General features: G+C 37.6%; 1 long non-coding RNA gene across 2 annotated transcripts in view; it reads left to right on the forward strand.

The window, feature by feature from the left end:
- Window positions 1-24,610, forward strand: part of LOC147918063 (uncharacterized) — a 34,916-nt gene that overhangs the window by 2,686 nt on the left and 7,620 nt on the right. The window contains exon 1 of one of the 2 annotated variants that reach the window (XR_015556123.1): window positions 20,804-20,899. The exons of the other annotated variant lie outside the window; for it this stretch is intronic. This is a non-coding gene — a long non-coding RNA (uncharacterized LOC147918063). Of the gene's footprint in view, window positions 1-20,803; window positions 20,900-24,610 lie in introns of those variants that run through there. 2 annotated transcript variants of the gene reach the window in all.

The raw sequence follows: 24,610 nt of genomic DNA on the forward strand, positions 1-24,610 counted from the left end.
TTAGCACCACGGAATTTTAGAACTAGAAGAGACTTAAAATGCCTGGCATAACTCTTGTTATAGGTAGAAGAAAATAAGCTATAATTTACTTAACTAATTAGGAGCATGACAATATTATTACTTAGTCGCAGAGTTGGAGACTAGAACCTAACTCTCCTAATTGCTGATCCCGTGCTGGTTGTAACCTACACCATGTTTCTATAGTACTTTAACATAGAATCCTCATTTCAACTGAACACAAAGCATTATAGACCCTCAAATTTTTTTCCATAGAAAAACAGTTCAAATTTTGCATATTTCTAGTGCTAAAACAAGTATTGTTAATAATTTTAATTTTATATATCATGTAAATATAAGCAATAAACATAAAAAGTTTTTAAAGTTATAGAAATTATTTCTGAGATTAGTTATGCTGGGGAAAGTAGTACAATACAAGAGGGGGGACAAGACAATACAATAACTGCTTGATAATCTGGAAAATGTGATGGTTTAAATAGTAAATTAGTTTAATTTAAGATAAGAACTGCTACCCAGCTCACAGTCTCTGTTCAGGGGGAAAAAAAAAAAAGTAATAGGACATGGAACATACTTAGAGTGAAGCACACTAGACACATTTTAGTGGAAACCCATATCATGTTGATTCAGATGAATTGAGTCCCTATTTGCAAAGGTTTTTAGGGAATCCTAAGTATAGTTCACCTCAAGTTATGTTCTAATTTATATTAACAATAAAACTAATGGAAGATTTTTTTTCCTTTTTTTTTTTTTTTAAACAAATGTACATGTAAGAAGTTAGACCTCAAAAATGTCTGGATTGTAACACCAGGTACTAGCCATGTTGCTTCTGCTTGATGGAGATCTTTCAGTAAACTATGAGTGGACCACGATAGAACATGTCCAAGTTTAACCAACCAGATTCTGTCTCCAAGAATTTGGAATGCTGATCAATTGGTGGCCGTAGAGTGGGGAGGTGTTGTAGTTCTAGGGCTAGAAGGGCTGTTTTCTGCAATGTGTACAAAAATGCAGAAAAAGCTGCTCTTTGGAAAGAGAAAAAAAGTCCTTCCTTTCTGTCACTGGGAATATAATGCTTACCAAGGCATACCTGGTTTCTGTCTTCATGGAATTCATAGTTTAGTTAAAGAGACATATGTCAAAGAAGGTGAATTCAGAGTACTGTGAACACAGGTCACACAATCCTTTCCTGAGTACCTCACGTTTAAGCTGAGATCTCACTGGTGAGTAAATGTTACCTGGGCAAAAAAGGGGTTAAAGAACTTTCCGAGAAAAGAGAATGACACTGATAGATGTTCTAAAGTGAGAGGGAACGTCTTATGTAAGTACTGAAAGGCTAGTGGGGCTATAGCAAAGAGGTGGAGCAATAAGCAGGAGCTTATAGACCATGTGTATCAGTTAGGATAGGCTAGGTTATGCTGAGTAACAAATGATTCCAAAAATCTTGGTGGCCTACAATGAGGTTTATTTATGTCTCATGCTACATGCCCACCATGGCTCTGTTTCATGTCGTCTTCACTCTGGAGTTAGGCCGACAGAACAGTCTCTATCTGGAATATTACCATTGTTGTGGCAGAACGATAAGAAAAGTGGTAAATCACCCACTGGTTCTTAAAGCATATGCTCACATTTCTTTCACTTTTCATCAGCCAAACCTTTGCCATGCCTGAAAGCAAAAAGAGGCAGGGCATCCTCTGACAGAAGGGATACTACAATGAAGGGCTCTGAATGTGGGTGAAGAGTAATTCAGTTCCACACCATGTTTAAGATTTTGATGTTTATTTTAGGAGCAATGGAAAACCATTGAATAGATTTTACATTTTTAACAAATCACTCTGGACATGATGAAGAGAACAACAGATTATTATTAACTGGGCAAGAGTGGATTGGGGGAGAAAAATTAGGAGGTCATTTCAGTTTTCTAGGCAAAAAAGGATAGTATTTTAGCCTAGGCTCATGACACTGAAAATGGAGAGAAGCCAATAGATTTAAAAGATAGGGGGATCTAATGATGTGCAGAGAAGCAGAGGTGAGAGACTATGTGGCCCCAGGATGGTGGATGAAATGTAGCTGAATTGGTTCCTAATGTCTTACCATTTGCTGGCTCCAGTCTTCAGGGAAGTCCAGCTACTCTATTCCCTGTTTGTTCTTGGGTTTCCTGTATTGTCCTAATAAGTCTCCCTTTTTGCTTAAGTTAATCTGTGTGTGTGTGTGTGTATGTGTGTGTGTGTGTGTGTGTGTTCTCAAGCAAACAGCCCCTAAGACGTTAAGCCAAGGTGAGAACCAACCTATCCTGGCTATCAGGTTGAAGTAGGTAGGACAGCAACATAGTTTAGCTAATGCTATCTTCTCTTCTAATGACTCCTCCTCTATCCAGTCTATTTATTATTCCCAAAAGATCCTGACACCAACAAATGTACAAATTATGAACCATAAGTATATACTAAACCCAGTGTGAACCTTCCCACAGCACTTTGTTGATACATCTCTTTGGGCACTTAAATTTCTTCTTTCTGAAGTCATTGTATACAATCATGTTCTCCTGCTAGACTTAAAGCCACTAGAGAGGGTCCATGTGTTTTTTATATGGCCTAGTATAGTATAGTATAGTATAGTATGAGTAGATATTGTGTGCGTATATTTATGTACGTATTACAGAATTATTTTAGGATAACTGTCAGCTAGGGACTCCCTCACCCTCAGAAAATTAGGTAAGCTTGCCTTGAAATGCCCAGGTTCGTAACCTCTAAAGTCAAGGGCCTCTGTTTCCCCCCATCCAATTTTTGGGACTCTCTGGCAGGTTACTTACACATGCTTGCCTGCTTCTCTGTTCCTCCACAAACACTCCCACAACACTCGCCTGCTGCCTGCATGCCTTGCTTCTGCATATATTGATATGGACCTGAAGCTCAACTCATGACTGTCCTCAAGCATTTATGAATTCATTAACTTGGTACCAAAGATTTCAGAAGGATCACACTATAGAATGTGATGCCTTTCACCCTGGTATTGGGTCTGCCTCTCTTTTTCTATCCTTAGTAGATTAACAAGCAAATCCTGCTCCTTTCCCAGGCTGTTACAGTTTGACCGCGCTCATGTCCTGCTGATTCTCAACTGTTATTCCAAATAACTTATTTGGAAATTTCTCCCCAAAATATACAATGTCCTCCTGAAAGGGATACCAGAAAATACCATTTTCCTAGCTTGGTACATAATCATCAAGTGAATGGTAACATTTTGAATTTTATGTATTTGAAGTAATGAAAAAGAAAGTATGTTTTAACCACCATTGAGAAGTTAAACTTTTTACTCTAGCCCTCAGGATCCCTTCCTACTCTTAAAAATTATTGAAGGCTCCAAAGAGCTTTTGTTTATGAGGGTTATATCTTCTGATGTTTTACTGTATTAGAAGTTAAAACTGAAGAATTTTTAAAACATAAGCATATACAAGCTTACATTTTACCTTTCATTAGCCATCAGAGTGGTGACCTCATCCCATGTCACATCGCCTCTGAAAAACTCTCCCTTACACGTGTGGGAGAATAAGAGTGAAATAAGGCAAGTGATATCTTAATAATTTTGTGAAAATAGGCTTACCTTGCAGACTCCCTGAACCACACTTTCAGAACTGCTGTTCTAACCTATAAGGCTGCCTCTGGTGATTCTGGATTAGTAGTTTCTCTACGTGTGAATATGGGAATGTGATCTCTGTGCTTCCAAAGTTTGAGATCTACTACCATGCCAAAATAATTACAAGCTTCTGGGCTTTTGAAGTGAAACATTAGTGTGGTACATGAAAAATTCTGGCCATTCTTGTCAAAATTGAAAAGGAATACGGGTATGAAAAATTTATGTAATATGTGACCATTTTACTACTAGTGCTTTCTCTAGAGGAAAACGATTCTGCAACTGTAAGATGGCAACATAAATAAGTAGGTACAAAGAACTTAATATTGGTGGTACCAAACATTTTAAAGGGTTTGGTAGGTGGACAACAGGGAGGTGGCTTTCCCTACTGTCATTTCTTCAGCACCTAGCTATTATTCAGTAATGTGTATCTACTATCTGAATTAGGATAAAGCTAAACTTTTTTAACAGAGACACTGAACACTATGGTTTAAAGAACATAAAATCTATTACTCCCTTACACACAGGGTTGCACGAAGTCAGCAATCCAACTTATCATATTGGCTGTACTCCTTGAGGCCATCCAGGGCCCCAGGTGCTTTCTATCTTACTGCCCTACCATCCACCATGCCATTGTTCTCAACTGCATGGTTGAAGCTGGGTCAAGGAACTCCATGATCTACCTTGTGGGAAGAAAACGAGAGCATGGGAGATCATATGTCCTATGTGGGAAGGAAACGAGAGCATGGGGGATCATATGTCCTCAAGATTAGCACAAATCATTTCTGCTCCCATTCCATTGTGAGAATATAGTCATATGACCACTCCTAGCTTCAAACAAGGCTGAGAAATGTGCTCTCTGCCTAGTTATGGGCCTGGCCACAACTCTGTTACGGAAGAAGAGTGGCAGGGTGGCTTTTGATGGACAGTTCACAGTATTCATCACATAGACTTTTTAGTGGATGATTTTTGCCATCAGCAAAGTGTTCTACTTCTCAGGCTTTAAAAGGCAAGCTCCAAATCTGTAACTATCAGATTCTCTAGGGCCTAGAGTAAATATATTCACTGTGTCAGTTTAAAAAAAAAGACCATAAATTCTTTTACACTCATAGCAAGTTTTTCTACATTAAAACAATTGCTCTCTTAGAATACTCCCTCTCAGCTTGAGTTTTCTTAGAACCTAGCCACTATTGTGTGAGAAGCCAAAGCATCAGGGAGAAGCTATATGTAGGTGTTCTGGTCAACAGTTCCAGCTGAGCCCAGCCTTCAAATCATCCCAGCCCAGGCACCAGACAGGTGAGTGGAAAACCATCTTGGTAAAAGACCTTCTAGTCTCAGCAATTCCAGCCCCCAGTCTGTTCAAGTCACCAGCTGTTGGTATCATCGTATTTGAGACCACAGACATCATGGAAAGAGACAAACAATCCCTGCTATGCCCTGTCCAAAGTCCTGAACCATAGAATTTGTGAGCATAATCAAATGGTTGGTCTGTTCGTTTATTCTAGGGGTGAGGGGAGCAGTAGATAGACATAGCTATGGATAACTGGAACATACATTCCGAGCTAGATATTTAGATAAGCCCTCTTCTCAAACTTACCATTGATAGAAGGTTTCTGAAATATTTAATTTAAATTCTCTAAACTCATCAATTGAAAACAAAGTTTAGCTTTTACAATTCATTCACTTATTTGACAATATTTGTGGAGTACTTCCAGTTTACTGGGGTTGTGTCTGTAAACCACACACCTTAGGACCCAGTTATATTCACTCTATGTTTCTCAAGATTTTAAGCTTCTTGAGTGAAAAAAATATTATACCAGACTTCTGTAATCTCCACAGCATCTAATATATGTAAAGCTCATTATGAGTAGGAAGTACTTGATGAGAACTTGTTTGATTGATAATAATTTTTAAATTTATAGTGAAAATGTATATATGTACCCATTTTTCATGTTCATACATACAGCTTATTCAGGTATGGCTGAAAAGAGGTGTATTTTCTAATTAAAAATAAGAACTGCTAGTTATAAGTACTTGTAAAATATAAAAACGACTTTAAAATATGTCACTTTATAAAGATTCTTATGAAGGGTTTCCTATTAAAGATGCTATTTCGGAAAAGACTATTAGAGTCATTTGCATATTTATTTTTATATGCTGGTAATTCAAATGATCTGTGTATTGCTTTTACAGTTTAACTGTAAGCCTCTTGCCAAATGAAATTTTATTTTTAAAGTATCTTATTGCCACACACACATATGCAAGCAGTTTGTATGGTGTAAAATATAAGATCCACATTTCAATTGCTTTACTGTGTTGCCTATCACAACTAGAGCTTTCTAAGGTTCTCCTTTATTAGAGCAAAATGTGGATGATTCAAATAGCATGCTTCAGCTGCCTTCATCATTTGAATGAGATAAGCTCTCAGCAAGATGTATTCAAGAAACTGGTTCAAACTGTGTTATCCTGCTATAAAGCAATCTGCTAAACATTTATGAAGCAATTTGGACAGCTGTGACTTAGTTGCAAACAATGTGGACACTTAATCTATTGACTTGAAATTGAGGCCACAGAGAAGATATTCAAGAGTTTTCTCCTGAGTTCGTTTGCTACATAGACAAATCTTCCTACTTTTGATGTGCTAAGAATGGAAAGCTAAGAACTATCTTTATTAAAAGAAAGAATGAAAATGACCTTATAAATTGGTGCTTTTTTTTTCTTTTGGTGAGGAAGATTGGCCCTGAGCTAACATCCGTGCCCATCCTCCTCTATTTTTTTGTATGTGGGATGCTGCCACAGCATAGCTTAATGAGTCTGCGCTCAAGATCCGAATCTGCAAACCCCGGACCGCTGAAATGGAGCGCACAAACTTAACCACTATGCCTCCAGGCCAGCCCCATAAACTGGGTTTTTATTAAAGTCTGTAGTATTGTAGATATAATGATATTATACCACCTATTGTGGGTATAAACATATTTTAAGGGCTTTTACTCAAAAGAATATGACATGCTTTTAGTTTTGTTCTAGGTTATATGTGTCTTAGAATAAATTCTCCATAAATATTGGCTAATGGCTTAACTGTATTATCAACATCCTTTTTTCACTGTTTTCTTATGCTTTTATTTTTTTTATTTATTTTTTTTTTTAAAGATTTTATTTATTTATTTTTTTCCCTCCAAAGCCCCAGTAGATTGTTGTATGTCATAGTTGCACATCCTTCTAGTTGCTGTATGTGGGACGCGGCCTCAGCATGGCCAGAGAAGCGGTGCGTCGGTGCGCACCCGGGATCCGAACCCAGGCCGCCAGCAGTGGAGCGCGCGCACTTAACCGCTAAGCCACGGGGCCGGCCCATTCTTATGCTTTTAAAATCTGTATTTGGAGTAATTATTCATCTAAGAAATGCACGCCTTTCTGACTTGAAACACATTTCAAAAATAATTCTTTGAACTGAGACAGTTAATAAAATGTGATATTAATCAACTATACTATAATCTTTGATACTGATCAAACTATATTAAAATTTGAAATTCACTATTTATAATATATTTATCAATATGTGATAAAGACAAAGGAATATAGACACAGAGGTTTATCAAAATAAGGAAAAATAAATGCTCTTTTTTTTTTACTTCTTTTGGTCAGTTGTTTTTAAAGATATCATTTAGGCTGTGACTGTGATATGTCAAAACTCCATGTGTAGACATCATTCGAATATAACTGTACAATGTTAAAATTCAGTTATATTTGTTTAATATAACCAGTAGATAAGCTAGATTTTCTTATTTTCAACTTCTTGGTTTGGCATTATGTGAATATAGTTAACAGAATAATAAAGCAAATAATTTCTTATAGCTTGTTGATTATTTAACAGATTTTACATTATCTCAAATTTTCACTTCTGAACTGTCTTTCTAAAACTATTACCCTTCCAACGCATTTTTCTTCTCTCACTGGTTTGTGGTATAGACTAATAATTCTAGTAATGGCAGCTCTGAATGGATCATTTTTCATTAGCACCTTTTTTACCTGCGCTAGGTACCAAGTGAAAGTTGATCTCAATTTGGGCCTTCTCCTATCTAAATGCTGAAAGAATTTAAATTCCTTAGCTATAATGATACACTCAACTCATTTGTTTTTCTTTGAAAGGTAAATGAGGCCAGAAGCTATAAAGACCTTTATGAAAAACAAAGCTAACTCGAAGTGTTCAAGATTTGAGTTGTTATCTGTATTCAGTTCACGCAGGACATCCTTTGCCTAAGCTAGTGTTAATGGATGAAAGATAGGGCATTCCTGGACAAGATTTGAAGTGTGATAGTCAGGATTTTCTACATAATCATTCCCTCTACACTTGCTGTGATATCAACGTGGACTCTTTGGTGGAAATAGCTTGTAGACAAATGGTAGTTATATCTATAAGTGGCAAAATATGTTTTTCAATATACTATCATCTTTTCCCTGACATAGACACCCTGCCCTCCCCTACTCACCTCCTTCTTTACCCCACATGGTTAGAAATTACTTGAAATGGATTGGTGGAGTAAGACATATAGAATAAGGGTAATATCCCACAGCTACAGCATCAATTCATTTCAGGGTTTGGATTTTTTCTTTTTGTCTCTATATATACTTTTAAAAAATCTATAATTCTAAGGTGATTTGTACCTAACCCATCCCAAGAGAGCAATACTAACCTTAAAATTTTCAAAAGAAAAAAAATCCATATTTTCCCATAAATTACCATCTTAAGATTCTTCCTTTTGTCAAATCTATACATTTTTCAGTCAATTTAAAGTCAGTTTTCCACTCCCAACTTTAAAAAATAGAATAGCTATCTGATTTTTACATTTAGCAATTGAAAAAAAGGGAAATAACTTCCAGATAGACGTATATATTAGAATTAGATTAATCGGATGACTTATTCAACTCTTTCTGTCCAGCAATTGTCAATCTGTTTACATGTAATCCTAATGCAGTTTCCTTAAACATCACGGGAATGTGTTAGGGTCCCATTTGCTTCTTAAGTTGAATCATCCTGTGGATCTGATCAACATGATCAGCCAAGGTGCAAAAAAAAAGAAAATTCTTCATTTCCATTTCAGACAGGTAGAGTTTAAGATTTGGGCTCCAGCTTGAGTTCAGATTACTCCTACAATTTTATTGTTATTGTTTTAACCTAACTGTGTTGCACTATTTCATATTTCTATGACTATATTGGCATCTGTTTAATTGAGCCACAAAGAGTAATACAGTAAAGAACAAAAAGGCAAAGAGAATAAAACGACAGTAGAACTGAGAAACTAAGTAAAACACACATTTAATTTTACCTCTTTCCAGAGGACCTATACCAGCTCTAAGTTCTAAGTTCAACTCCCTGAGACTGAAGTGAAAATTCTTTTGCCTGCCTGTTTGCCTAGGCTAGTATACTTATTGGATCCAACCATCACGTACAACAAAACATAACTTGTGTGTGTCACGTGTGTGTGTACTTGCATGGATTGAGTACATTTCTTATGTCAATAATAATAATATTATAATAACAAACATTTATGCCAAGTACTACTCTAAATGTTTATATTTTATCTTTCCAATAACCCTATCAAGTAAGTACTACTATCACTTTCATTTTATGGGTGAGGAAACTGAGGCTCAGAGGGGTTGAGTGAACTGCCCAAGTCTTCAAAGCTGTAAGAGGCAGAACCAGGATTCAAAGTTATCTGGCTCCAGAACCTATGGTCTTTTAATGCTAACACTTGCTCATACAACTATGAACATCAAAATCCATTTATTAATGGGTTGAGGCAGAACACATGTATAGAAACCAAATAAGAAGAGTGAGGCAGTTACTGGACAAAGGGGATTCGGGACACCATTATGTAAATTCCAGGTTTTTTGTCATGTCCTCAACTAGAGGGGGTACCATATTGAATAATTCCTCTGGGTTATTCTCTTTTCCCTGTTCCACCTACTCATAGTACTCATTCAAAATATTTTGTTGATTCATCACCTCCGGAGGCCTGAGACTTTTCAGAGCCAGAAGACAGCAAATAAGGAATAGCCCGGGAACTTTACTTTCTGACCCCTGACCCAATGGTCCAGTCTCAGGGCTGAGTTTCAGATAGATGAGGCCACACCTTTTATACTCACCTAATATTTATTGATTGCATATGCCTATGTAGTAATGAAATTTTCCTCTTTGATAAAATGCAGCAAAACTCCTTTTAATGTGTGGTTTTGGGGGGTAAGATTACAATCTGCTTTACAAAAGATATAGCTTCCTCTGGGAATATATTTTATTTGATTCCTAGTCTATTCAAATCTGTGTAATAGATAGAATATCGTATTTTATATTAAAATTACTCAAAGGAGTTAGGAGACCATTATGATCCTTTTATCCCTATGTTTTCATTTCAAATAATTTCATAGGCAGGGACACCATATGTATGTTCTACTGGTATGTAAAGGACGTATAAAAGGCTTATTTTCATATCCCCAGTGTACTACTTTTGAAATGTACTCTTTATTACTGTGGTATTTTTCCTAATTACTCATTTTTAATTACATTCACAAGTCATTATTAATAATGACATCTTACTTCCTTATTCAGTTAAACATTTGCATAATGTTCTTTATACAATTAAACATTAGCACAGTATTTTGGATTACGTAGTGTACTAAACTCTTTAACACTATATTTGAAAAGGCATATTTCATTTGTCTAAGTTAAAACTATAAAATTAAGAAAATTCAGAAATGATCTTATAATTCTTCTTTGAAAAATATACTGCAAATAGATTTAAGGAAAAATAAGACTACCTATTCACTCAGTATTGGCTGGGAATCTTAAATTTTAATGTACCTGACACTAGATTTAGTTATAACACAAGTTAGGAGCAACTTTCTGGTATTCAAATATTCTTACTCTGTGTATTTAAATTTCTTTTTTTGAACTAATCTAATTTGAAATTCAAATTAAAACCAAGTATCCCTGGTGTGTGTCTCTCAGACGACAGGCAATAAATGATCACCAGTTCAAGGCAATAATTGAATATCTTTAGTCTACATATTTAAGATTAATATGTAGGAAAAAGGGAAAGGACACCCTCACATGCCAGTCTTTGTCCCCTAGCACCTCGCTCAGTGATCTCATCTACTCTTCCAGCTTCCACTATCATCACTGAGGGATAACTCCCAATCTAGAATTCCCAGCCTTGACCTCTCTCATTAACTTTAGTCTCATATCTCCCACTTCCTACTGAATGTTCTGGATATTTCCACTTGAATATTTCATATTCACCTCAAACTCAAATTATCTAGAGCTGAACATATCCCCTTTCCCCTTAAAATATTCTCCCCATCAGGTTTCCTTGTTTCAATGAAGAGTATCTTCATTCTTCTAGTTATTCGGGCCTAAAATAATTAAATGGTTTTTGACTCCTGCCTTTTACTCCCTTCACACCTAACCCACTGCCAATTGTCACGTCTTGTCTACTTATTACTTCATTAGTGTTTTTTATATCCATCCCTTGTTTTTTTCTAAGGCCATTTCCTTAGTCAAGGTACCCAGTATGTGTCATAGGCTCATAATATCTCACAGTAACTGTTCTCCCAAATCACAGGATGTTTGGTTGAGCTATTCCTACAAAATTGGCCACACCATTTTCTGCTGCTAGGATCGGCTTACTGCTATGAACACTAGCATCAAATTCGTCTCTGGGTTCTTTCCAGCACTTTTTTCTTAGCTGGTTTTCTTTTTTCCATCATTTGGGGCTAGCAGCTACACCTGAAGGCCTAGATTCCTTCTGTTTTTCTCTTCACTACAAATCTTGTAGCAGATCCCACATCTCTGGCAACATCATCTATGACTTAGAATTCTCGCTTAGTCTTAGATCCCTTGTGTTTACAGCTTGTTCTTGAATTACTGGAGGAGTATGCCATGGTCTCGGAGGTAGATCATTCTCTCTCATCACCCACAACCCCCCATCCCCAAACCTAACTTCAGGCTTCTCTTGCCAATCATAAGGTAAGACTTTCTTTCCCAAGAGGCTATTGACATTTACTAAAGTTTACACAGGGCCCTAGTTGGCCGACTAACTACTCCCTTTTGGCACTTAACATGAATAGTGAAATCACTTGCATGTTAATGATGACAATTAGTCTCTACTCCCTATTTTGTTCAGAGCTTTACCATAATTTCTGTCTGCTTCAGAGTTACACTTTCAATATTCTGTTGTTGCTATACATAAAGGAGGAAGTTCAAATATGTGACACACTCAGGAATATATTTAAATAGACTTCAAATTATGTGAATTAACCAGTAATTCTGACCTTTTTTATTCCCATTCTATAAAGCATACAAGAATGCAAGAGAGAATAATGTTATCCTAGGAATGACCTTAAATCTTCTCTAAAAAAGAAAGATCACTGTTAGCAAACTTTAAAAGCACATCTGTATCTAGTAAAAAATTATGTGGGATGTACCTCATATCCTTCACAGTACGTAGATAACACCATTGTCCCATGACCCTGAAGTTGCTGTTGGTGGGACTATCTTTTTTTTTCCTTTTAAAGCTTTACAAGAAAGGAGTGGTCAGACTTCTTGCTTGAGCTCAGTAGGGATGCATTTAAGTAGAGGCCCCTTTCTCTTTTGATCAGGGGCCATACTCTCAAAGCCTATAGGGGCTAGGTGGGTTATGTATATAAGTGAAGTAGGCAGAGCATAAGGAAAACAACACTGTAAGCTTGAGAATAAATGACAACTGGCACAGAACACAGTGTCTGGGAAATATTAAGGAATAATGGGGACTGCAGAAAATTGCAGAGTCTCTTCCTCAACTAAAAAGTGCAGTTGCCGCATGAGGATAGAAGTCATATGTTAAGGATTGCAGAGCAGAAAGACAGAAGGAACCTGGATCCCTGTTGATCATGGAGCCACCATACCAACCCAGGACTGCCCACCTCCACACGTAACTGGTAAGTCCGGGGAAGTGACAGCTTCAGGTATACCAGACCCTGGATCAGCAGGGCTTTCTCCATCACTCAGGTCTCTCTTCCCTCTGCTTCTCCTGGCATGTTAGCTTTGGTCTCCTCTGGATTAGTTCTCTCCACACGGTGGGAAACGTGCCACCAGCAGCTTCTCATTTGGCTCTTAACATGACAGTGAAATTACCTGCATGCTTCAGGCTCCACAGTTGGAGCGTGTGATCCAAAAGCAACATAGGCATACTCCTCCCCTTCTAACTCCAGGAGAAAAGTTCTGAGGAGGCCTTTGATTGGTCTGGGACAGTTCCATGCCCATGACTGAACCAATATGACTGGCCCTTTCAGACCAATGGAGTCAAGGAGGAATTGCCTGAAGGAACTAGGAGGAGGCAGACATAAACTATAGTTCCCATAGTCCATTGCATCTCCTGTATTGTAATTGTCTTTTTAGTTCTGTCTCTACTACTTTGTAAGGGCCTTGAGGGCAAAGCCTGTGCCTTATTAATTTGTATCCACCCAGCCAAGAACAGCACCTGGCATATAGTAGACCTTCAGTAAATATTTGCTGAAGAAAGAAATGAATAAGCAAAGCCAGGCAAAGAATTTCAAAAAGAGTGGGTTAGGGACCCATGACAAAACTCCGAGCGATAGGTATAAAGTACCAGCAATAGATAGCGACGTTATGACCACTAAGCCAGCCTTAGGTTTGGGAATTTTATACAGTTCTGGTGGAGGCAGAAACTTATTGCAATGTGGCCAGTTCCTGCTGAATAAATATGTGCTTGGCGTATAAACTGGTGTGCATAGCAAGCAAATATTTTTTAGCAGGTAGTTCCTGAAAAGTCTCTTACAATTTGTTGTTTAATCTTGTTAAAACTTTTTAAAAAGTCATATTTCGAAATGTGGTTCAGAATGATGGGAATATAAACCACTCTGAGAAATCTGTTTGACTGTCCCAAATGATAATGGGTAATTTTAGATTCAGAATGGCTGGAAAACTGTAAGACCAGCTATAGAAAAGTCTAAGTTTTATCAGCCCTTTCCCAAGGCATAAGCTTAGGGGGGACAACATAATTTAGTAAGAGAATTATGCCAAGAAAAGATAAAAATAAAGACTAATATGAATCAAATTCAAAATAGACTTGTTTGGGAAATAGTTTGAAGATAGTGGGTGAGGGAGACTATGTGGTAAGAATTGCTGTATTTGGGTTTAAGTGTGCATAGAGATAAGAAACATTCAGTAGAGGACTAGCCACAGGATCAGTTTTGAGAAAAGCCATTTTGAGGTAATCAGTGTTAACCTTAAGGAAGAAATCATTTGTTGAAGAGGTGAGCAGAACCAAATATAGTGTTGTGAAAAGGATAGAGGTAAAACAAGTCAAAGGTTTGCTTTAGAGAAATTCATTTTACACTCAAATTTTGAGTAATATCTCTATTCTATGATATATAGACTCTTCCTGCGTTTGTTAAACTACTGTACTCTCTGACTCCGTCGTCAAGTATTTAATCTATTTTAAATATTTAAAAGTTAAGTTGCACTGAGCTTATTTACATACTGGATGTTATCCTGATCCTATGTGGTGTTAGAGAGGGCAAAAATATCATATTGTATTCATCTGTATATTCCTGGCACCTAATAAAGTTCACAACCCACAGTAGGCACTCAATAGATGTTTATTGAATGAAAGATGTCTTAACTTCTATAGTGCTTTACAATTTTCAAAGAAGTTTCACACATATAATTTCATATAACCCCATAATAACCCTTTGAGGTATATATAACACATTTTTCAGATGAGAAAAAAGATTCAAAAGAAGAAAATAACTTCCCAAGTCACAAAGATTTTGAATCCAAATCTTCTTCCTTCTGGTTTAGTTAAGCATAATGTCTCCTTTCAATGAATGAAGTATATTTTAAATCACACCCAGAGACATACAGACATGTAGAGGATTTCTAGTTTTTGTCTGTTGAGCACGACACCTTCTTTAGGGGACTAAAGGCTGCCACTCACACCATTCTACCCCTCTGGTCACTAGGGTAGGAAAGTGATCCATTTCCAGCCAATAAGAGTTCTCTGTCCACAGCATTTGGCCGAGGTGAGGGTATGATCCAAGCCATGTCATTCTGAGTCCTTTTCCAGGATTTTTTAACTTAGAGGTAAAAAGGGTTATTGCCTTTTGAAATCAGAGGATGTAAAGGATGGGTCTGCTTGTGGCCATAGAGACCAGTTGTAGTTGGAGAAAATGAAGCAAGCTGACTGTGAGGTGGAGTGATACAAAGCCCCTGGACTTGTCATGCCTAATGGGTCAGCTCCACCATAGATGTGTTGAGCCACAGGAAACTGCCATTTTTGGTAAGTCAAAATAGTTAAATGTCATCATTTTCATTTGCCTCAACCTAATACACAAGTTAGAAGACCACAGGTCAATCTTATGAGATTTTTCAGCCCAACTCTTTCTTGTGATAAATGGGAAAATGAAGGCCTAGAAACTTCAAAAGACTTGCTCAAGGTTAGTACCAATGCCAAGTAATGCAGTTTTTCTGAATTTCAATCCAGGACCCTTCCCATTAAGTGTAATGAGTCCAAAATTTTAAATTAGACATTTTCAAATTTTGTAAACCAGTTGCTTTTCACTGCTTGTTTTGTTTTTAACTTTAGATTTTTTCCTGTTGAGCCCAGGGAAATATGCTGTTATGACTCAAAGCAGGCAAATTTATTTGTTATATACTTTTCCAGGACAAACAACCTCTAGGTTTTGACTAAAACCATGAACTTTAAAGCCAAAAGAAATAACCTGATTTAAGTTAAACACATGGTCTTTTTTTTTTTTTTGAGGAAGATCAGCCCTGAGCTAACATCCACGCTAATCCTCCTCTTTTTGCTGAGGAAGACCAGCTCTGAGCTAACATCTATTGCCAACCCTCCTCCTTTTTCTCCCCCCAAAGCCCCAGTAGATAGTTGTACGTCATAGTTGCACATCCTTCTAGTTGCTGTATGTGGGACGCTGCCTCAGCATGGCTGGAGAAGCGATGCGTCGGTGCGTGCCCGGGATCCGAACCCGGGCCTCCAGTAGCGGAGCACACACACTTAACCGCTAAGCCACGGGGCCGGCCCCACATGGTCATTTTTAAGGCCAAATTCACATATGCAAAATCCTATTTTTTTCTTCTTCCTTTTTATTAGGTCTTCCAAGAAAACTTCTCAAACTTCAGTGTGTAAAAGAAACACCAGGAGTTGCTTTTTAAACATACAGATTCCTGAGCCCCACACCACACCAGATCTCTGACTCAAAGTCTCTGGGGGTGGGTCTGGGCATCTTCATTCTAGTAAGCTTATTGGGTGTCCTTATACACACTGAAGTTTAAGCAGTAGTGCCTTAAATATTGCCATTCTCACTTAGCGTGCTTTTCAACACTCAAAGGGGGAAATACTGACTGCTCATCCCTATAAGATCACTATATTGGTACAGTGGGGCTGTGATGTATCATGCAGGTGTGTTGGACTGGGAAATCGTTAGGAACCAGTGTTCCACATGTGGGCCAACTCATCAGCTCCCACTAATTAGGCTATCACCTATATATGTATCTTGCTCAAATCTTTGTTCTGATCAGCACTGTATTTCTAATGAGCAACCAAGTATTTATACCTCAAACCCCACATATTTTCAAAGAAGCTCATGTTTATTGTTTTCCCCAAATCTGCTTCTCCTTCTGTATTATCTATTTCAGTTAATGGCACCATAAGCCGCCTAATTGATCAAAGCAGAAAACTCAGAATGGTCCTCACCTCTGTGTTTTACCTCTCACCTAGTTAGTCACCTCGTCGTGTTGAACATACTTTTCAAACACCTCTCAGATTAATTTTCTTCTCAGAATCCTCAAGGCCGTTGTCTTAGAGTCCTCCCTCAGATGCTTGTCATCTCTTCTGGGCTTTTGAAATAGCCCCCAAAAAGGCTTTCCTGTGTCTGGCCTCACTTTTCCTGTAATCCGTCTTTCACACTGCTGTTAGAGGTAGGGTTCTAAAATGCAAATCAGATTTTGCCACTCTTTAGAGGTGGCTCCCCGTTACCTCCCAGATAAATCCAATCCATTTGTATGACATGCAAGGCCCTTTGTGATCTGGTTTAACTCTTCAGAATAATAATCTCTTGCTATTCCTGCCAAAGCTCATGATTCAAATCCAATAGTTTTAGATTTCATCAAACTATCAAATATCACATTATTTTCATCATTTTTAAATGGCCCTAAAATAATATCCTGTTAGTATTTATTAAACTGTAAGATTTGGAGCTTTCATAAAATGTTTTGAAAACTGTTAAGGCCTAACTCAGACCAAGCCACTTATATTCACACTCCCTGTGAATATAAGCAAAAGTGTGCCACCGTTACCTCTGCAGAAAAGATACTTTGACTTATCCTGTAATTTATCCATGTGTAAAGATCCATTCTTAGCAGGAAGCAAAAACTGGAAGCATTTCTCTACTGTCTCAGGTCAGCATTAACCTGATATTCTAAGCACATCTGAAAAATCTGAAAAATAAAGTTGAAGGAAAAAAATATTACTTTCCTGTCTTCAAGATGGGAGCATGAGTTCTGTCCCAACCCATACCAACTGAAGCCCCTATACTATAGATATTCTAGATATAGTTTCCCTCTGTAGGTATTAGATTGACTCTTCCACTGTCTTCCACATGTCCTTCCAATTTCTCTCCGCTACTAATGTAGTGATCTTACAGGTCAAGAAATGATATAAGCAAAGTGGGAAAAGAATAAGACAGTGAATTTAGGAAGAGTCAGTGTGCATTACAGATCTGTCTGCACATTTTCATGAGATTAAGTTCATTCTAAGGCAATTGGAAGCAGTCATTAATATAAATGTAATGAATTGTAAAGTAAGTCTTAAGTAAGAAAAGAGAACATATTACAAAAGAAAGAACACATAGGATTGTAGGAAAGGAAAAATATACTGGTAAGTACAAAAACTTGGATAATGGTCATCATGGGGGTCCAGAAAGAGGAGAATAAAAATGTCAGTACTGACCTAGGGTGGTTCAAATGGCCATATATCAAATAATCCTGAATACACCATCAAAGAAAAAGTATATTCTTTTTTATTTTTAAATGGAGCGTGGAATAATTCTTTAGGCTCTACTATAATCTTTAGCACTGCTGTTGTCTTTCCCCACCAGTTCTTAAGTTTTCTCTAAGAGGTTATACCAACCTTGAACTCATGTACCTTGGTCCCAAACCTCTTTAAGTGAATTTGTCCCTCTCTACCAGCATCAGTCTGAAAATCCTGGAGGCTTGTTTCTCAGATGCTGGCAGTCTCTTCCTTGCCTATTCTCTGAGCTGGTTAAGAGGTAGCTTTCTGTTTGATCCAACAAGATTCCACCTTACTTCCAAGTTGGTTTTCCTCGTCTTTCCTTATGAAACACAGCAGACATCACAGACTGGACCTGGATGGTTGCTGGGTATAATAAACACCAGTGTCCCTCTTCCTAAGCACTATAAGATAAACATTCTAATCTCACTAGTTGGAACATAAAGTCCCTTTGTTTGTACTCAAGAGTAAGGTGAATTATTTACTTTCTTAGCTGTAGATAACTTAGCCACTAGCATCTTCAAAAACAGGCTGAGATCACTGAAGTTGTCAGTATTCTTAGGGTCGAACAGCGCAGTAGAAAAATTTAATAAATTATACTTTCAGAACAGGAGATTTGACAACCTCATCTGTTAATCCATTTTAATGATTAATAAATCTGCTGTCCAAAAACATTGCCATTTATATCATGACTTCAAGTTGCAGGGTAAGCCTGTTTTATCTTGTTTTGTTGTCAGTGTGCGTGGCCACTGTCGGTCACTATCCTGTTATTATAGGACCTTTCCTTTATCTTTTCTGTAATTCTGTAATTTTCTGTAATCCTGTAATTTTTTAACTTTATATGCATCTTTATAGTTCCCATGTCGACTTAGGTTCTAAGATCTCTACATTGCTCTTAAAGAAGTCACTGTCAGAGTTAGCGTGTGTCATGGTAGAGCTTCCACTAGCAGTGAACACACAGGGAAGCTGGCTTAATGGTCGTTACATACCAGATTCCAGTTTAGAGATCAGAAAAAGTGCAGTGCCTCATTGCTCGTTCGTGGTCAGCTAATCATTCACTTGGACCCTACATATTTTGCTGACATACTATGGTATAGCCACAGTCCCTTTCTGACTTTTCTTTTTGATCATTTGGCTTGTCATTGTTCTTTTGTGTTGTACCTGCCCCCACTCAATACTCTACTCTTTGTTTCTAACACGACTCTAATTGTCCAAGGTCGTTTTGAATTCTGATGCTGCCTTATGGTTAATGGTTATCCATTACCTGAGATATTTGGGAGCATCATTTCTATCCTCTCATCCACGTCTATGCTAGGGGCTCACACAATTTACTTACATACCAGCAAATATTAGTCAAAAAATCTAAAGGGGAGCATTTCACCCACAATAGCAACAAACTACATAAAACACCTAGAAACAATCTTAAGAAGAAACATGTAAGATTCATATAAAGAAAAATATAAAACTACTGAGCTATAAAATATTTTTTTCACAGGTTTTGTAGCTGAGAAAGACTTAGCATTCACCCAGAAGGCATTCTGGTGGGTGAGGTAAGCAGATGAATGCTTGTGTTCCTTGTGGAGGAACTGCTGGTGGGAAGCCACAAATAGTTTGTGACATTTTACTTTCTAAATACACAAAAGCAAGGACACTTGGAGGGTGTCATGCCACCTGCAATCCAAATTACAATAGAAACACTAATTACAATCAGCATTTGGTCAGGTTGCAGTGTTTCCTATAGGCAGTAATCTGTAGTTTTGTTTTATGAGAAAATATGGGCATTTCTGTTCAGAAATTAAAAATCATTGTGAACTCTCATTGATAGATTTTAAATGTGACTATTTATTTAAGGCCAATAAACATTAGAAAATTACACTTTAAATATGTAACAAATTTGACATTTGAGTTTCAATGTAGTTAGTTTTTTCAAACCTTTACATGGCTCTTATTCACATAGAATAAAACTGAAACCTCTGGTATACTGAACACCTAAGAAATGAGTTTTTGAGATAGCTTAGTTTTCTCCATTAGTTCAGAAAACTTAGAATATGTAACCATTTTAGATGGAAATTTTCCTTATATATTTTCCTGCCTCTGTGAACAGAATATTCAGAGTAAAACTTAACTTTCATTTGATGTCACAGGTTCAAAAGAACACGGGGGTGTAAGGAACTTTTTCTATGTAAATCCTGGTTCTGCCATTTAATAGCTGTGCACTTTGGGCAAGTCAATCAGTCTCTCTGAGCCTTGAATTACACACAAGCTGAGCTGTTTACTTTTCCAGGTTGTTGTGAGTACATGAGAGAGAAAACTCAGAGCATGGATTGTACACTATTAAATGTAGCAGTATTGTTTTAAGTAGAATTTGGGATTCAAAAGAGAAAGAGAACTAATATATATATATTTTGAGAGATGGTCATGTGCCTAGTATTTCACACGTTTTGTCTCTTTCAATAATTATAACAACCTTATAAGATGGTTATTATCATTCCTATTTTGTAGATGAGTTATTAGAGCTCAGAGAAGTTAAGTAACTTGCTCTTTGTAACGATGACGAGAGAAGGAGAGTTAAGTGGGTTTTCTTAATTTTATGAGAGGTAAATCAAAGTCCAGAATTTACCATGGTCACATACTGGGCAAAACTAAGATTTAAACATAATTTTTTCTGCTGTCGTTCTTTTTTTCTTTTGTTTTTAATTTTTTTAGTTTTCTGTCTTTGTATCAATAGAGGAAGTATATGACTAGATATTTCTTGATATTACAGAATTACTATTAATTTGAAAATTATGATAGTGATATTATGGTTATTATTATTTTTTAAAGAGTCCTTTTATGGACTGAATCTTTGTGTTCCCCCAAGATTCACATGTTGAACCGTCCTCCCCCCATGTGGGAGTCACTTCTGGTTTCAACAGCTAAGCCACACAGCATCAGCAGTGTTATTAGGAGATGGAGCCTGTGGGAGATAATTAGGGTCAGATGACGGCATGAGGGCGGAGCCCTCATGAATGGGATTGATGCCCTTATAAGAGGCAAGAGACAGCTTGCTTCCTTTCTCTGCTCTCCGCCGTGTGAGAATACGACTGGAAGTCAACAGTCTATAACCTGGAGGAGGAGGAGACCTCGCCAGAACCTGACTGTGCTGGCACACTGATCTCGGACTTCCAGCCTCCAGAACTGTGAGAAACAAATTTCTGTTGCTTATAAGCTACCCAGTTTATGGTATTTTGTTATAGCAGCCTTAGCTGATTAAGACAAGTCCTTTCTTTTAGAGATACATTCTAGAATATGTACCAATGAACAGTTATGATTTCTGGAATTTGTTTTAAAAATTACTTGGAGGTGAAGGAGATTGGGGGTGGGTTGGGGTACAGATGAAACAATGTTAACATGAGTTAATAAATTTTGAAACTGGGTGATGAAATTTGATTCTAAGTCCCCTTGATTCCAAAGCCCATACACTGTTTTATCAGGTGGGACCACCAAACACCATCAATTATAATACCACATTTCCTGGGTCTCTAAATGAAGTAAAGTAGTGATTTTTGAAAACCACCTATTATGATTCACTCTTCCTGTCTTCTGCATTTTTATTAACACCCTCTAAAGGAGTCAGGCCTTGGGAAAGGAAATAGAAAGTGTATGTTTTTCCTTTGGGCAATACTCTACAATAGCTCGGGCCACTCTTGCTACTGACTGACATGGTCCAAATTCATGCAGTGCTTCCTTTAGTTAGCTTGCAGAGATTTATCCCCCAGCTGAAGCCTCTGAGTTGTTGCTGGTGCTGTATGGCTTAGCTGTTGAAACTGGAAGTGATTCCCCAAGTCTTCAAATGGACACTTGTGGGAGTGTTCCACTATAGATAACTAGCTGCTGTTGCCACCACAAAAATATCTTCTATTGAGCTTTCTAGTGGTTCTCAAATCTGAATTGGAAATCATGGGCTCACCCAGAAGTGGGTTTATCGTGAAATTATTGAATGCTAAGCTTCAGGGCCCACTACCTGCCTGGGCTGCTCCCAAGACCCCAGCGTATGGTTAATGAGGTGTTGTGAATTCAAAGAGTACCTTAGTGTAGTCCCTGCCAAGAACACTTGAGTTGCCCTGAAATCTTACAGTTGATTTATGATAAAAACTTGATATTTTCCAAATTTGACAACAGTCCTAAAAATTACGTAGGGAATAGTGAGCTGTGAACCTGAAAGAAACTTTCTAACCTATCAGTAATAAAAAAAACTTTGATGAACTAGTCTAGAGGAAAGATAAATTATCTTTCAACTCCCTCTACAGATAATAGTACAAAATCATTATCATTTAAAGATGTTATCAGAGAATACACAGCCAAAAATAAAGGAAAAAATACTATAGATTATGTCATAAAATTAATTACTAAAGTATTATGTTATTTTTCTGGATTTAGGGATGTTTGTGGTATTCGTCAGCTTTTCAATGTTTATAATTTTTTGTAATTTCTTATTCTACATGAATATTCATTTTTGAACCTAAGTGTTTTATATTCATAATTTTGTATTCCTTTTCTTAAAAGGTACTCTCAAGTTGTATTAACATCAGGCATCATAAAATCTGGACCCACTCTGTACCCACCCTACTCTCTCAGCACCATCTGTATGCTGAACTTTTTAAAAATACTGTTTCTGTCTTCCTGTAGGAAGTTGACAGAGCTCCCAAAAGTCTTTCTAGTTCTTCCTTTCTTGGAAGAAAGGAAGACTTACCCTGAAAAGTTAGCTCAGGATGTTGATCCCAGTGGAGCCAGGCAGGAGTACACCCGTGTTCTCTAGCATCCACCTGTCTTACAGGTGGGGGTGGGGGTCTGTATTATGACGGCTTTCATCTCTCCTGGTCTGAGACCTATGGTCTGGGCTAAGCCACAGGGTTGGCTAGAGAACTGGTTCCTTAGTATGCACACCCACACATCCAGTAACTCTAGCTCTCCTGGTGGGGTGGGTGGGGCGCATGCCCTGCCATCTAAGTGAGATTTATGGTAGCTCTTCTCTAAGCCTTCCCCTTAGCAGAAGCCATCTGCATGTATTCTTCAGACTCCAGTCTCCTATTCATTGAAATCCTGCCCCCCCTATGTCATGGTCCCTAGTACCTGGAGCACAAATGACTCTCAGAGAACTTGGATCCATGACATTTCCTCCCAGGACACAGGCACTTTCAGACATTGACTCTCATGATCTCTGAGCTACATTATAATCCTTGCTAGTTTGTAGTTATTGTAGTTATTTGGGTATAGTAACTATAGTGTATGGTAACTATTTTCTGAATTGAAAATTAGGGAAAACAGTGGCAGTGTTGAGCGTCCCTATGGAAGTTGTGGAAATAAATACTTAAAAGTTTCCTGAAAAATCTAGAAAATATGTAATTAAAGAGCAGTTTGCTGGTGTTTTAAATGAGCCCAGATTGTCGTGCATTGTAAATTCCTTCAGCGGCCCTTCACACATCCTCTCTTACCTTGCTGCCAGATGAGCGATGGTCATTTCTTGCTGCTCTCTTTGTTCCTGCCACTTGATCCCTTCTTCACAGTAGAGTTAGTGGTCTTGAGAGTGAGTCTGGAGCCAGGCTGTTTGGGTGGAAATCTCAGATCTGTGACATAAGAGCATGTAACCCTGGGCAAGTTACTTAACCTTTCGGTTCTTCAGTTTCCTCATGTATGAAATGGTGGATAATAATGGCACCTACTGCATGAGGTTGTCATGAGGATTAAGAGTAATAAGACTGCTTAGAACAATGCCTGGAAAACAATAGGTGCTCAATAAATATTTGTAATTGTAATTCTCTTTCTCATTTGTTATTTCAAATTTGATAAGGACTAAGAAACTAGGTAATCAGGCTTAATTAAACATGAAATAAGATAAAATTAAATGGTCTTCGAGTGAATGCCTGACCAACTAGCCCATGAGGAAAGTGTTTGAGCATTAGTGCAGCTGTCCCATTCAGACAGGAAAGCTCTAATGAGGCATCATTCTGGTAAGAGGGACTGCTTACCTGCCCTACTTCTTCTGATCAACAGAGTCTTGACTCCTATTATTGGTCTAGACAGGGAATTTTAATGTTATACAAAAGTATTATTCAATTCAAGTCTTTATAATGACAATAAAAAAATTATACGAAAATAGCTCAGCCTGAAATGAAAGCCTGTAGCTTATGAGTAGTTATATTAAATGTAATGAGGCTCAGAACAAACTTTAATGTTCTATGTGGTTCCGATGTTGACCTCTAATATTCTATGTCCAGGAACCGGCGACACCCTTAGTCGGTAGTGGGTAAAGGAAATGTCTCTGTCCCCATTCAATTTAGATCCTCTTCTTCCATTATCCGGTTTTCGCAAGCTTCAGTAGTTTTGTTTCATTCATTCCAGCTATCCTTCCTTCTTATTTTTCCAGAACAGACCCATGTAAGGATGAAATTTCCAGTGCACAGACAGCCTCAGCCTAATTCTGAGACAAGGTTCTGTTTCTGAGATGAGAGTGAGTGGAGATTATGATGCCTAGCTCATAGCAGTCTCTTAGTAAATATTTATTAAAGGAATGGATGATTCCTCTGGTTTTCAGTGGGAAGGAAATAATGCACATGGTCTAGAAAAACTGACCTCCAGTTGCACAGAAATCACTGACCCTAACCCGCTGTATTTCCTATGCCACACTATCAAACATCATCCTGGCTCTTCCAGCCAGGACTCGTATTGTTTACTAAATACACAAAACCGTCTATACATGAAGCTACACATACATACACTATGTGATATTTGTTCTGGTGGGTCAGAGGTATCTTTTGTTTGGTTTGACTGGATGGGTCACATTGCTCGGTAGCAGATTACAGATAGGAGAGCAGCTAATGTAGCTGTTAAGCATATTAAAATCTAAGTTG

This window comes from Ceratotherium simum, chromosome 2 (genome assembly GCF_057802395.1).
Source record: "Ceratotherium simum simum isolate JZ-2026a chromosome 2, ASM5780239v1, whole genome shotgun sequence".
NCBI classification, from domain to species: Eukaryota; Metazoa; Chordata; class Mammalia; order Perissodactyla; family Rhinocerotidae; genus Ceratotherium; species Ceratotherium simum.